This window comes from Microplitis demolitor, chromosome 7 (genome assembly GCF_026212275.2).
Source record: "Microplitis demolitor isolate Queensland-Clemson2020A chromosome 7, iyMicDemo2.1a, whole genome shotgun sequence".
Classification (NCBI taxonomy): domain Eukaryota; kingdom Metazoa; phylum Arthropoda; class Insecta; order Hymenoptera; family Braconidae; genus Microplitis; species Microplitis demolitor.
Window position 1 is genome coordinate 2,083,761 of NC_068551.1, and position 13,241 is coordinate 2,097,001.

General features: G+C 32.7%; 1 protein-coding gene across 1 annotated transcript in view; it reads left to right on the plus strand.

Moving 5' to 3' along the window:
• The window catches only part of LOC103571023 (serine-rich adhesin for platelets), an 81,186-nt gene that overhangs the window by 44,017 nt on the left and 23,928 nt on the right, over nucleotides 1-13,241 (plus strand). The gene's annotated exons all lie outside the window — the stretch shown is intronic.

Here is a 13,241-nt window from a genome sequence, read left to right on the forward strand (position 1 = left end):
TATTGTTACTTGGACTTGCGTGCAATTATAAATCCTCCTGCTTCTCGGACATTTGATGCTTGTGCAGATTATTGCATATTCATGTGTGTATATGTATGTGTATATATGTGTGTTTGGGAACTGTTACTTGTGTAGACGAGGTGAAAGCTCCAACACCCACGTAAATATTTTTATAAAATGATGTTCTTCATTATATTCGTTCTATTATGTATACAAATGACAAGAGGAAGGTGGAGTATTTATAGTGTACATAAAGTAGTCAAGTGTAACTACAAATAAAGGCGGGAAAACGGGGCAAAATGGGTCTGAGAGGAATGTCTATTGTTGATCATTTTTTTTTTTATTAATAAAATTTATTTAGAAAAAAAAAAATTTGGAGTTCAGTTAACCCTAAAAAAATTTCATTGAAAAAAATTTTTTTTTTTGGTGAAGAAAAAAAATATTTCTTGAGGTGAGGAAATAATTCTTGAAAATTTTTCTAGTCTTAAAATTTTTGAATTAAATTGGTAGTGAAAAATTTTTCTTGTGGATGATGAAAATATTTGTGGGGCCGAATTTGCCCTGTAGTAAAAATTTGATGAAAAAAAAAAATTTTTGTTCAAATTTAAAAAAATAAAATGATTTACGCGGTAAGATTTATTTAGCAAACGAAAAATTTTCTTCAGCATCTTGGATGAGGAAGAAACGATCGGTCTTACCCACACTCGGGATGGGTGTAACAAATCATCCCAGCACGTAAGAACTCTTACCTTTTCCCTCTTCTATTATAACGTGTCGTCTTATTCCGTGTGGTTATTTCCACTATATGTTATAATAAAAATAGTAAAAGGAAAAAAGGTGAAAGAGAAAGACTGAGGGAGAGGGAATGCCTGACACCTCCACCAGCGTATGCTATCACAACCCACACGGTCGGCACCTCTGGCTCTTTTCACGACGGAAAGTCCTTCATTATCCTCGCAAATACGACTGCAAATATATACGATTGCCTGTGAAATTTCCGCATTTTTTTCTTATATCTATTTATATATATAAATATATACGAGAAATGCGCGGGCCAATTAGCTCCTCTTGACAAGTTGCTAAGGCCTATCATTTATATTGTACATTCTGTCTGACTATCTGTGTACATTTATAAAATATACATTTCTCTGCAACTTTTAAATTTAATCAAACAAAAAAAAATCTTTATTTTACCTGCAGACTAACAAAATTCAAGATTCCACGCAATTTTTATTTATTTAAATTTTAAATGACATTCCAAATTCGTGCAATTTGTTATGCAAGTTCACTGAACGATTAAATAGGGAATTTATTTAAAAAAAAAAAAAAAATTTCCTTTGTCGAATTTTTAATTTTTTATGAAACTCGCGCCTAATTTTGATTTATTTATTTTTAAATATAAAAAAAAAAAATGATGAAATATTAACTGTTGAATTTCATATTTTTTTTTAGAGACAAATATATGAACACTTGAGATAAGTTAATTAAACATCCGCGATTACACAAGTCCGTTTAAAAATGATGATCTCGTAGCCACAAATTAGAAGCTAGTTTTCTATTTATTTTAGTTGACGTTACCTAAAAAAAAAAAATATTATGATCATCGTCACTCCATAACCACGGAAACACTCATTACTGTTATGAAATCCCTAGCATTAATATATCTTTAATTACATTTTATTATTAATTTAATATAGAAAAAGAATTATTTATTGTTTTTTGTTGCAATTTTTTATCCTGGTTAGTTTATTATTTCTCTTACTCAGGGATACTTAATTGCGTGCACATCCGGTTGTGGGCAAGAGACTTTGATCGAAAAGCTCCCGGCGAGCGATCGTGACTTTCATTTTTACTGTTGCTCCTCGAATATAAGCCGCGAGGATAAGAAGGAAGAGTAATATAATAAAAATAATAAGGACGAGTTAAAAAAGGAGTTACATCTTCGGACACATTTGCCTTAAAGGCCTGATCAATCAATGTCTGATATTGAGTTACGTCAATAAATATAAATTCATATACAATAATTATCTTTTATTTTAAATATACTCAATATATATTTATTTTATTATATTATTTTTTTATACAAAAAAAAAATTTCTTAGCGCAAAAAATTTTTATTCACTTCTAGAAATTTTTTTCAGTAGAAATTGAAAAAAAAAAATTTCTTGAAGTCAAAAAAAATTTAATGTGTCAAAAAGTATACATATATATATATAACTGATATTTTTTGGTACAAAAAATTTCTTATGCCCAGAATTTTTTTTCAGTCCAAAAAAAATGTTAATCCTCAATTCATAATTCAAAATATTTCCCGCGCTAAGAAATAATTTTTTGGCGCAAAAAATATTTATTCACTCCCAGAAATTTTTTTCAGTAGGAATTTGAAAAAAAAAAATTTCTTGAAGTCAAAAAAAATTTAATATGTCAAAAAGTACACATATATATATATATATATATATATATATATATATATAAATGATATTTTCTGGTACAAAAAATTTCTTATGCCCAGAATTTTTTTTCAGTCCAAAAAAATTTTTTATCCTCAATTCATAATTCAAAATATTTCCCGCGCTAAGAAATAATTTTTTTTTCATGTAGAAATAAATAAAAAAAAAATAACAGCAATAAAATATAAGTAAAATCGATAAATAGAAACATCTTCATTGACGTTTAAATTGAAGATATTTATAAATTCATGAAAAATAGTAATAAAGATAATAATAAAGTATTTTTAATAGTATAAATGCCGGGGCAAAGGACGAGTTAAAGTAGTACTGAGAGTACCAGACGATAATCATATTAGAATCTGCAGTGTGTTGCTGCACGAATACTAAAATATATATATACATGGAGCGTGTAGTTGAATGCGAGTGGTGCATAAGTGCGAGGTGTTTCACAGCAAGTTGAGAGTAAAGATGCGCGTTGCTCAGACCAAGAATTTATTAGTGATCGTACGCGCGAGATACACCCAGCACCCTGCAATAACACTTCTCCCAACCAACAGGTTTCTTTCGATAAAATCGTCGGTTTCAAGTCAAGGGATATGTACCCCTTGCACACACGGGTTCTGCCAGCATCCTCTGCACGCACCTGCTTACACTTTTCATCTCGTTCCCCGGAATCCTCAGACTGATGATCATCCGCGGATCCACCAGATATCCCAGTCTCTTAATAACGCTATTAGCAATTTCACGCAATCATCATTTACTATTATTATTATCATAATCATTATAAATAATTAAATATATCTAAGCTCATTTGTCGGCATTTATTATCGCAAATTAAAATAATAAAATAAAAATAAATATATTTAATTCAAGTGAAATTGAAATGAGAGAATGAAAAGGATCATGGTGTATGGAGATGTTTGAGATTTACCAAGAGATACTTGGAATATAAGTCTCAAACGGCGTACGTACCTGACGACGCATATCCTTGAAAGTAAAACGATGCCTCTCGCTTTCGTAGTACTATCATCTCATCTATACCTGTCACAATTTTCCGCGAAGTCGTTCGTCCAATGAATCTCCTTCTCTATATACAATTCTCAACATAACAATGTTAAAGTTACCTCTATCTGCAATTTACATTTCATCAAGCTTAAATGTATAAATTTATTATTTATGCATTTTACTTGTTCATATTTTTTTATTCCCTAAGAATAAATCCGATTGCCTCAATCCATTCATTAATTTAATTGGCCTTTTAATTCCATCAGCTGATAAAAAATTTAAATTATCCGCCAGTGATTACGAATAAATTAATAAATTTACGTTACATTTTAATTCAAATTACGGGGACGTTTATGTTATGGTAAAAAATTTAAAAAAATTAAATATGCGGCGACACAAAAAAATTGATCAATTGTTTCGGACTCGCGATCAGAGATACCAGCTAATGTTAATACATTATCATTAGGCTTAATCACACAAGCAGGTTTGCTAGTTCGACGAACACGTGTCGCGATCTCATGCCAGGCTCAGTAACGAACAGAATGAGAGCAAGTGGTTAAAAGTGAGCGAGAGTGAGCAAACATTGCTGGTATGGAGTACAGTACAGCTCAGGTGATTCGAATCAATCGGATTCAAAGTAGCGTCACGCTCTAAAGAAATAATCAGCATAATCACTAGTACTGATTTAGATCAAACTTGTGGTAAATTACGACATGGAAAAAATATTAAAAACATATATAAGGACAAAAAGGGGGACTTGAGGAATTACCAAGTTTTCGAGGACAAATACACTAAATTTTTTTTTTTATTTTCAAAATAAATAGAAAAAATTTTCAGTTACTGGAAAAAAACTATTTTTCATTTTTGCGGGAAAAATGGAGTACCGCCTAAGTAATTGAAACTTTTTTGCAAGTAATTTACATGAAGAAAAATTATATTTTGAATTATTGCATACCAAAAAAAAAAAAAATTTTAAGTCTTTATCATAAAAAAAAATTTATTTATATTTTTCAACTGAAAATTGATTTTTGAAAAAGTTTATGAAAAAAAATCAAAATGACGCTCAATTATATTTACAAAAGTGATTTTGGAATTTTTAATAACCATTTGAAATAGAAATTTTTTTTTTATAAAATTTTGGAAGTACTCCGTTTTGCCTACTCAGCCTCTTTTCGCCCCCCCCCCCTTTCTTTATAGAGGAAGGGAGGGAGATACGGAAATACTAAGTTTTTGAAGACTCAAAAAAATGATACTAAATTTGGCAAACGTCAAATAATTTTTGAATTCTTAACAAACTGATGAATTACAGAAAAAAAAATATTTCAAAAAATTGCACCTTTAGTTTTTTTGATTCTCTACATGTGCATATTTTTATTTTATTTTTTTTTTTAAATTCAAACTGTAAAAAAAAAAATCAAAAAATTCTTAATTGTCTGCTAACTTCAGAATCATTCAAAAACGCAAAATATTTTTTTTTTTTTCAATGATATTCAAAGTAAATAAGAAAAATTTTTTTAAACGGCGATGCCGGTCAAAATTAGGGCTACTCGAAGGCCTCGGGATCAGAGAAGCCTTTTGGAAGAACGTTAACACATTAACGTTTTTTGACTCGATTTTAAAAAAATTCCAACTAATGCTCAATTATTTACAAAAGTGATTGTGAAATAAAAAAAAATCTTTTTTCTTGATAAAATTTTTGGGGTACCCGTTTTGCCCTCAGTCCCTATATATATAATAAATATAAAAAAATGATTAATGAGTGTTTGACAAATAAATTACAAGTGTTAAAAAAAATTCGCAGAGTTAATTTTTTTGGCAACCGCGTGGCGCCATTCCTCGAGATGCGACCGAGCAAATATATTTTGTTAGCGGCTGACAGGACCACTCCTCGCAGTACACAGAATAATAATAAATTCTCAAAAATTAATTCGTAAGATAAAAAAATAAATAACGCAATTATTTACCTTGCGATTAAAATCTAAATCATTTTGATTACAGCAAACGTCCGTAGTTAATTTATCTGTGATTAAGTGATCGTTATTAAAATAAACTGGCTGTTTAATTAAATATATAGAGTACAATATTTACTATATATATTCATAAGTACATTAATAAAAATAAGAACGTGTCTAGTGTCGTTATTCTTTATGGTACACATACACTCGTATAATATTTCCCACGTGTTCCGAGTACTCGCAGGTGAGAGGCGAACCTCTATCGCATATCTCAAGGAATATATGCGACCTGAATACCATCTTTCCCTAATAACACTCACATATTATTCGCTATCAACAAAAGCTACTGTCCCATCTCCACAAAACCCCCTCATCTCTTTCCCCATAAAAATATTTTTTACGACCGCGGGTCAAAGTTCAATTCGAATTTGAATTTCCATTTTTTTTTTTTCCTAATTCCCATCACTGAAAATTTTATAACCGTAATAATTTTTTTTCTCGCAACTAGAACGCGGAGAACGGTCTAATTACTCAGTAATTATCTTACGTTCTGTTAATTTTAGCTGTTTATTAATTAAAAAAAAAAAATTTTTTTGAAGCATGGGAAAAAAATCCGGCGAATTTTAGGGAAAAAAAAAAAATGTTTTGAGATTATCGCTGTCCTCGACCCTTAACCCGAAACTCCGGCGCATCAAAACATAATTATGGGGTAGACGCAGTGAGAGAACACAAGCGAGTGCATAATATTTTTATTGTTGAGTGAAGCGAAAAAAACGTGGTATGAATTGAACGTTACAGCGGGATGGGAAGGCCGTGCAGGCATGGGATAGCCTAAGAGAGTAAAGAGAAGACGCGATATCCTTCTATACACGGTATTATATAAAACCCGCCCATCGGCTTTATCGCTGGGCGTACAGTATCAAGATCATAAAATATGCAAATATCATGTTCCCTTCGGTCCATTCCACCTGTGACAAATTTTTACATAATTCACTCGTTAAAAATTACTCCATCGAAAACAATATTATTATTATTATCATGACATCCCAAATAAATCGTTTAAATAAAATCAAATTTGTAAATATAAATACAAATCAGCTATCGGGCATTTCAGTACCGATCCTGGTTATCATAAAAACTGGCGTCTGGGTGGTCGAGCAGCTTTTCTCTGCCCGGTTTGTCAGGAGTCAAAATCGCGTTCGCGAGGAGATATGAGCAGAATAATACCGCGAGACTTGAAGGAGTGTAACTGATCGGGATGACACGAGAGACAATGTTACACTGACGCCTCCGATTTCCCGGACATCTAGCCATTTATTTTATTTACCTACTCCTTGCTCTTTATTCTTACTCTTATCTCTATAATTATTCCTCAACATTATCTGGCTAAAAAAATAAATATATATATTAGGGTGGTTGTTAAAAATTAAATTTTCTCAGGCGCACATAAAAAGCTTTTTAGTGAAAAAATACCTGGGGAATATTTTTTTTTTGATTTAAGTAAAAAGATCACGTGCCGAAGGACGATCAAAATTCATTTGTCAATAGAATCGCGGTTTTTTTTAAATATCTCATGAAATATGCAGATTAGAGGAAAAACTCACAGGAGTATTTTTGTAGGAATTTAAATTTCTGACAAAAAAGGTCATGTTCATGTTTTTTATAAAACGTGTATTTATGAAGATATTTTAAAAAAACTTTTTTTAGATCTGATGAATTGAGCGTTTTTTTAAAATATCTTCATAAATTCTCGTTTTTTAAAAAAAATGAATATGACCTTTTTTATCAAGAATTCAATTTCCTACAAAAGTAGTCCTATGGGTTTTTCCTCTAATCTGCATATTTCATGAGATATTTAAAAAAAACCGCGACTCTATTGAAAAATTAATTTTGATCGTCCTTCGGCACGTGATCTTTTTACTTAAATCAAAAAAACAAAATTCCCCAGGTGTTTTTTCACTAAAAAGAAGCTTTTTATGTGCGCCTGAAAAAATTTAATTTTTAACAACCACCCTAATATATATATATATATAAATATATTTTTAGCACAGTGATTAATGAGTTACGATAATTATCATTTGTGATTTTACATCTGACATTCCGCAGAAGCTTCCCTAGGTTTTATGACGATCTATAATCCAGTTTGCGTCCAGGTTCTTCGAGGCGGTCTAATTAAAGTCCGGTTTCCTCTTCTTGTTCCATCAAGACCGTATATACTCAGTACTAAGACGACGTAGACTAGTACCAGTATAATATACTATACTCTATACTACACACAATATATATATATATATATATATATATATATATACATATATATATATATAAAGGATAGTATAAAATATATAGAATATAAAAGAAGGACTCGTGGGAAAAAGGCGACCGGAAATGCAGTACCGGTCTACATCCGTTTATCTTTATCTTCTTTAAACTTCATCTCATATTTTTTTATTACAATTTATAAATAATTTTTAAATTATTACTATCTATTATTAAATTTCCAGTTACTTTAATATTTAACATACAAAAAATTAACCATTTAATAATAAATGTTTAAATATATACAATTTGAGTAAAGTAAAATTAAAAAAAAAAAAAAAAAATGACGTAATAAAATAAGTAGAAACATAAATTGCAAACAAGTAAAAGGAACAAACAATACATCTCGCAATTAATTTGTTAATTAGAGGCCACTGAATCCGCAAAAAGAATATATATATATAAATATATAGAAGAAAAATAAATGAATAGTACGAGTAGTGAGTGTTACAAGTGAAAATGTGGCCTTGTATTTCAACGTCTCTTTCGTCATGACCTACGGAGTTACATCTTCCAAGTAAACATTTAAGTTTGAGTTAAAGTGTTTTTAAGGTGCAGTAACCTCAGCTCGGATATACTTCTCAGTAAGCCGTGATCTCATTAGATTGGGCAACATAAACAACCCAGGATCCTACACAGCAGTAAAATATAAATTTATTTAGCCGTCTTGGTAATTAGTGAGAGGAGTCTCGTGACTCGTGTCACAGACCTTTACACTCTACACAGACCTCTTTATCCAACGAGTGATTAACGCAGTACTTGCCCAGGATCATCTTCATAAAGAACTGAGAACCAGACGACTGCCCGATTTAATTTCACTCAGAAGACTGAGTACCCTCTGTGTTTATCCGCCTCCTGACGAACAAGAGGAGGCGCCTTCGTGACTTCCTACTATAACTCCAAGAAACGCAATACAGTAATCCTTTCTCTCATCCTGCAATACTCTATTATCAATAGCATTCCCACGGGGACAATGACTTTCTCTAAATAAACATTTCACTTATTTATACATATACATATACATATATATAATATATATTACACATTACACATCACTTTGACTTTCTAATGTTGGCAAAATGTTAAACTAAAACTAATCATTTTTTTAACGCGAGCTTATCAGACCGACACCCGCATCACGACCCGCATGCAGCTGATGACTTTTTCCCGCCTGAAAAAATATTGTTTGATAAATCCTCCGGGTAACTTACACGCAAGGGTAATAAAACCCTCGTCAAGTTTTCCAACTTTACTCTGGAGTATCGTGTCTGCATGTAGTCTTGTCTATTGCATCTGCCTCCAAGAACAAACCCAACAAAAAAAATTTATAATCGGCACTTTGTCTAGGTGCACATTAACTTCTTCACCTATACTCCGTATCAAGCCTTGAATTATCTCGCAATTATAAAACAGCCGACGACAGAAAACTGAAAAAAAAAAAAAAGAATTAAAAAAATTTTCAACCTATAATTCAAGGGATAAAATTAAAAAGTGATAATGTAATATTTTAAAAATACTGTACCGCGACATCAGATAAATTTGATATTTCTCCTTGCTATTTCGCCCTATAAATATCTGATAAGCATCAGCATTCATAGTTATTCCCCGAGGCGTTAGAGGTAAATCGATGGTAGTGCCGATAGTACCCATAAATACGTATGTCACAATAGAAAATATTTTTACAGCAGTAACAACGTCCCCATGTTCCCCCAGTTCCCAACTCATGCCATAGCTGCAGCAAAAGCCATTTCTCTTTTCTTTATTTTTTAAAATTCAAAACTATTTATAACAATTTATCTTATAAATGTCTTAGGTCTTGGGTCTCAAGTCCCAGGTTAGGTCTGCAGTCCCAGGTCTTAGGTCTCGTCCCAGGTCTTGAATCTCAAGTTGTCGAGTCTCAGTACCAGCAGTTTACGTAAGCTCGCGGCTATGCCCACACGTATCCTCGCACGTTTTGCATAAATGCTAGATGCGATACTCTGGTGTCTGGTTCTGGACTTGGGGCCATGGATATAGTAGTGTACTAAATATAGTAGATAGAAGCTTGTGTCGTTGATAACAAAAAAAAATATCAATGCGGTAGGCACCCTGAGGTTATCGAGGCGCGATAATACTAGTCGCGAAAGAGCTTTTAGTTGTGGGCGGCATCGACAATGAGCTTTGCTCTACACTATAAATTTATATTTATATACATATATATAGATTTGTAAGGCTACTGCTCGCCGACTATCGGAATTAGATGATCTGTACAAAGTCCGTTAATTTGCCACGCGCCACTCAAATTCTACACGATACCGTCACTAATTATTTATTGATGACCGCCTCAAGTCGTTAGTCATCGGCTATTTTAAAATATTGATCTTCGTAAATAAAAATAATAATGATCTTTTGTATAAAGTATAATAATGGAAAAAAAATTATTGGATTAAAAACGTTAAATAATAAACATGGTCTGAGAGCGACTGAAAAGGAATCATGACTGGCATAAATGAAAGTCATGGTTCATTAAAATTTATAATATATCTATGTACGATGTACATATAAATTTTTTTTTAAAACACTAAAAATAATATAATGGGATATAGAATTTTCTGGAGTTATTTACGGCTTCAGAAACGAGGACGACAATTGATGATGGATTTTAAAATGGTGGAAAATTCATTGAGATAATTATAGTAATTTAAATTTTGCTGGCACGCAATTCGTTTATATTTGTTAAATTATTACATGGAAAAATTTAACAAATACGACAAGTACGAGTGAATTTGGATTAAAATAAAAAATTGGAGAAAAAAAAAATTTTCTCTTGACTGAGTCTTGGATTTTTCTAGGATTCAGAGAAAATTTCTCAATAACGCTGGCACATAAAAGTAAAGGAAAATAATTTCCCTGAGTTTTCTTTCGGATGAGTCTTGGGTGAGTCTTGGATTTGTTTAGGATTCAGAGAAAACTCCTCAATAAGTCTGGCACATAAAAGTAAAGGAAAAAAATTTCCCTGAGTTTTCTTTCGGATGAGTCTTGGGTGAGTCTTGGATTTGTTTAGGATTCAGAGAAAATTTCTCAATAACGCTGGCACATAAAAGTAAAGGAAAATAATTTCCCTGAGTTTTCTTTCGGATGAGTCTTGGGTGAGTCTTGGATTTGTTTAGGATTCAGAGAAAATTTCTTAATAACGCTGGCACATAAAAGTAAAGGAAAAAAATTTCCCTGAGTTTTCTTTCGGATGAGTCTTGGGTGAGTCTTGGATTTGTTTAGGATTCAGATGAAATTTCTCAATAACGCTGGCACATAAAAGTAAAGGAAAAAAATTTCCCTGAATTTTCTTTCGGATGAGTCTTGGGTAAGTCTTGGATTTGTTTAGGATTCAGAAAAAATTTCTCAATAACGCTGGCACATAAAAGTAAAGGAAAATAATTTCCCTGAGTTTTCTCTCGGATGAGTCTTGGGTGAGTCTTGGATTTGTTTAGGATTCAGAGAAAATTTCTTAATAACGCTGGCACATAAAAGTAAAGGAAAAAAATTTCCCTGAGTTTTCTCTCGGATGAGTCTTGGGTGAGTCTTAGATTTGTTTAGGATTCAAAGAAAACTCCTCAATAACGCTGGCACATAAAAGTAAAGGAAAAAAATTTCCCTGAGTTTTCTTTCGGATGAGTCTTGGGTGAGTCTTGGATTTGTTTAGGATTCAGAGAAAACTCCTCAATAAGTCTGGCACATAAAAGTAAAGGAAAAAAATTTCCCTGAGTTTTCTCTCGGATGAGTCTTGGATGACTCTAGGATTTTAATTATTTTATTTAAAATTTTCAAGCTGTCAACTGGCCCTAAAGTGGCCAAAAACGAACTTCTACCCTCCACCTTAACATATATATATATATATATATATATATATATATATACACACATAAGTATTAGTTCAGTGTAATAGAAATAAAAGCGAGACGTGTAACAACAGCAAGTTATAACATAAGATAAGATGCATAAATAAAAGTGCAGGCGGTATGAGTCTACAATGGACTGTACTGGATATCTATAGAGATATAGATAGAGGCACCGGTGTATAATATAACGTTGTAAGAAATATACAACGTTATGCGCGTATTATCCGGCGTGGAGCCATAAAAGTCTTTGGCCAGCTACCAGTCATGTTTAAGGCATGAACCGACCGGGACGTAGCTCGAGATCTCGGGGAATAAACAGAGACAGCACAGGCATAAAGGGATAAAAAGTTATCATACAATAATATTATACCTTTATGTATTTATGTATGGATAATATATAAGTATATGTAAGGGAGTAGTCGGGCGCGCGTACTATTTTTTAAAATTCATAAATGTTAATTCGCGGCACTATAATAATTACTTTACGAGCGGGCTATCGGCGTAATCACTTTAATAGCCAGCCATGTCAGAGCGTACTGCTGGATGCTAGTCAAGAACCTGGATGCTGGTAGTGGTAGCATCCGAGAAGAGTTACTCGTAAGAATTCATCGCCGCGGGGTTTTACGAGGCCACTATACCCATTCTTGGTATATATGCACCACTAGAAATCAAGTTCCGAGAGCATAATCTCAAGAGCAACAGCACTAGCACTAGTACCAGTAACCAGCCAACTCTAAGATTTCAAATGATGCTTAAAAGTTAATTGTCAGTGAGTTTATTTCTGCTGAAGATGGGTCAGAAAAATTCGAGGCTCAATAAAAGTAACCGTGGAATTTTGTCTGATGTCTGATGCGAATGTTGAAGAAGTAAATTAATATAAAAAATGAAATGTCACCAATTATTCCGAGGCGTTCTTGTTGACTTATATATAAATGTCTAAAGTTAAAAATAAATATAAAAAGATAGGAGGAAAAAATTTATAGAGGAGAAGAGTTAAATAAAAATAATAAGACAAGTGAAGAGGAACAGGTACACTAGCGCGGCAGCCTTGAAGAAGAAGAGTCCTTGTTGCTTGTGAGGAACAGAGAGGACGTGAGGCTCCAATTAAAATAAACGTACGTCGGTTTTCTTCTCGTCACTCTTGAGATCCTTTGCCGTCCGCCTCCGTCCAGCTTCTCTTCATCCTCATCCTCATTCTCAGCCTCAGTCTTCTTCACCACCACCTAACTAAACTTTTATATACTTAGCTACGTCTCTTTATACTTATCCTGGGCAAGTCCGCGGTGACTTTGTCACTCTTGTGTTACATCGAAGAATAAAGAAAAGCATACAGTTGATAGTTGACCGTTTCTGCACGTAGTGCTAGTTAAGCGCGAATGCTCGGACGCGTTTCTTTTCTGTATCTCCGTGGCCATATGTCGCCACAAAGGGATCAACGACTCTTCCATTCCACGACTACTAGAGCTACTCACTCACTCACTCACTCATTTATTCCCTCACTCACTTATACCAGGGAGATCTAGCAAGAAAAGTAGTATCTGACGCCACTGATGGTATTTTACCAGGGTATTGGACACCAAGAAATAACTTTTAAAACGACAACGACACAGCATTGGCTGGTTTTTGTTCCTGGAAAA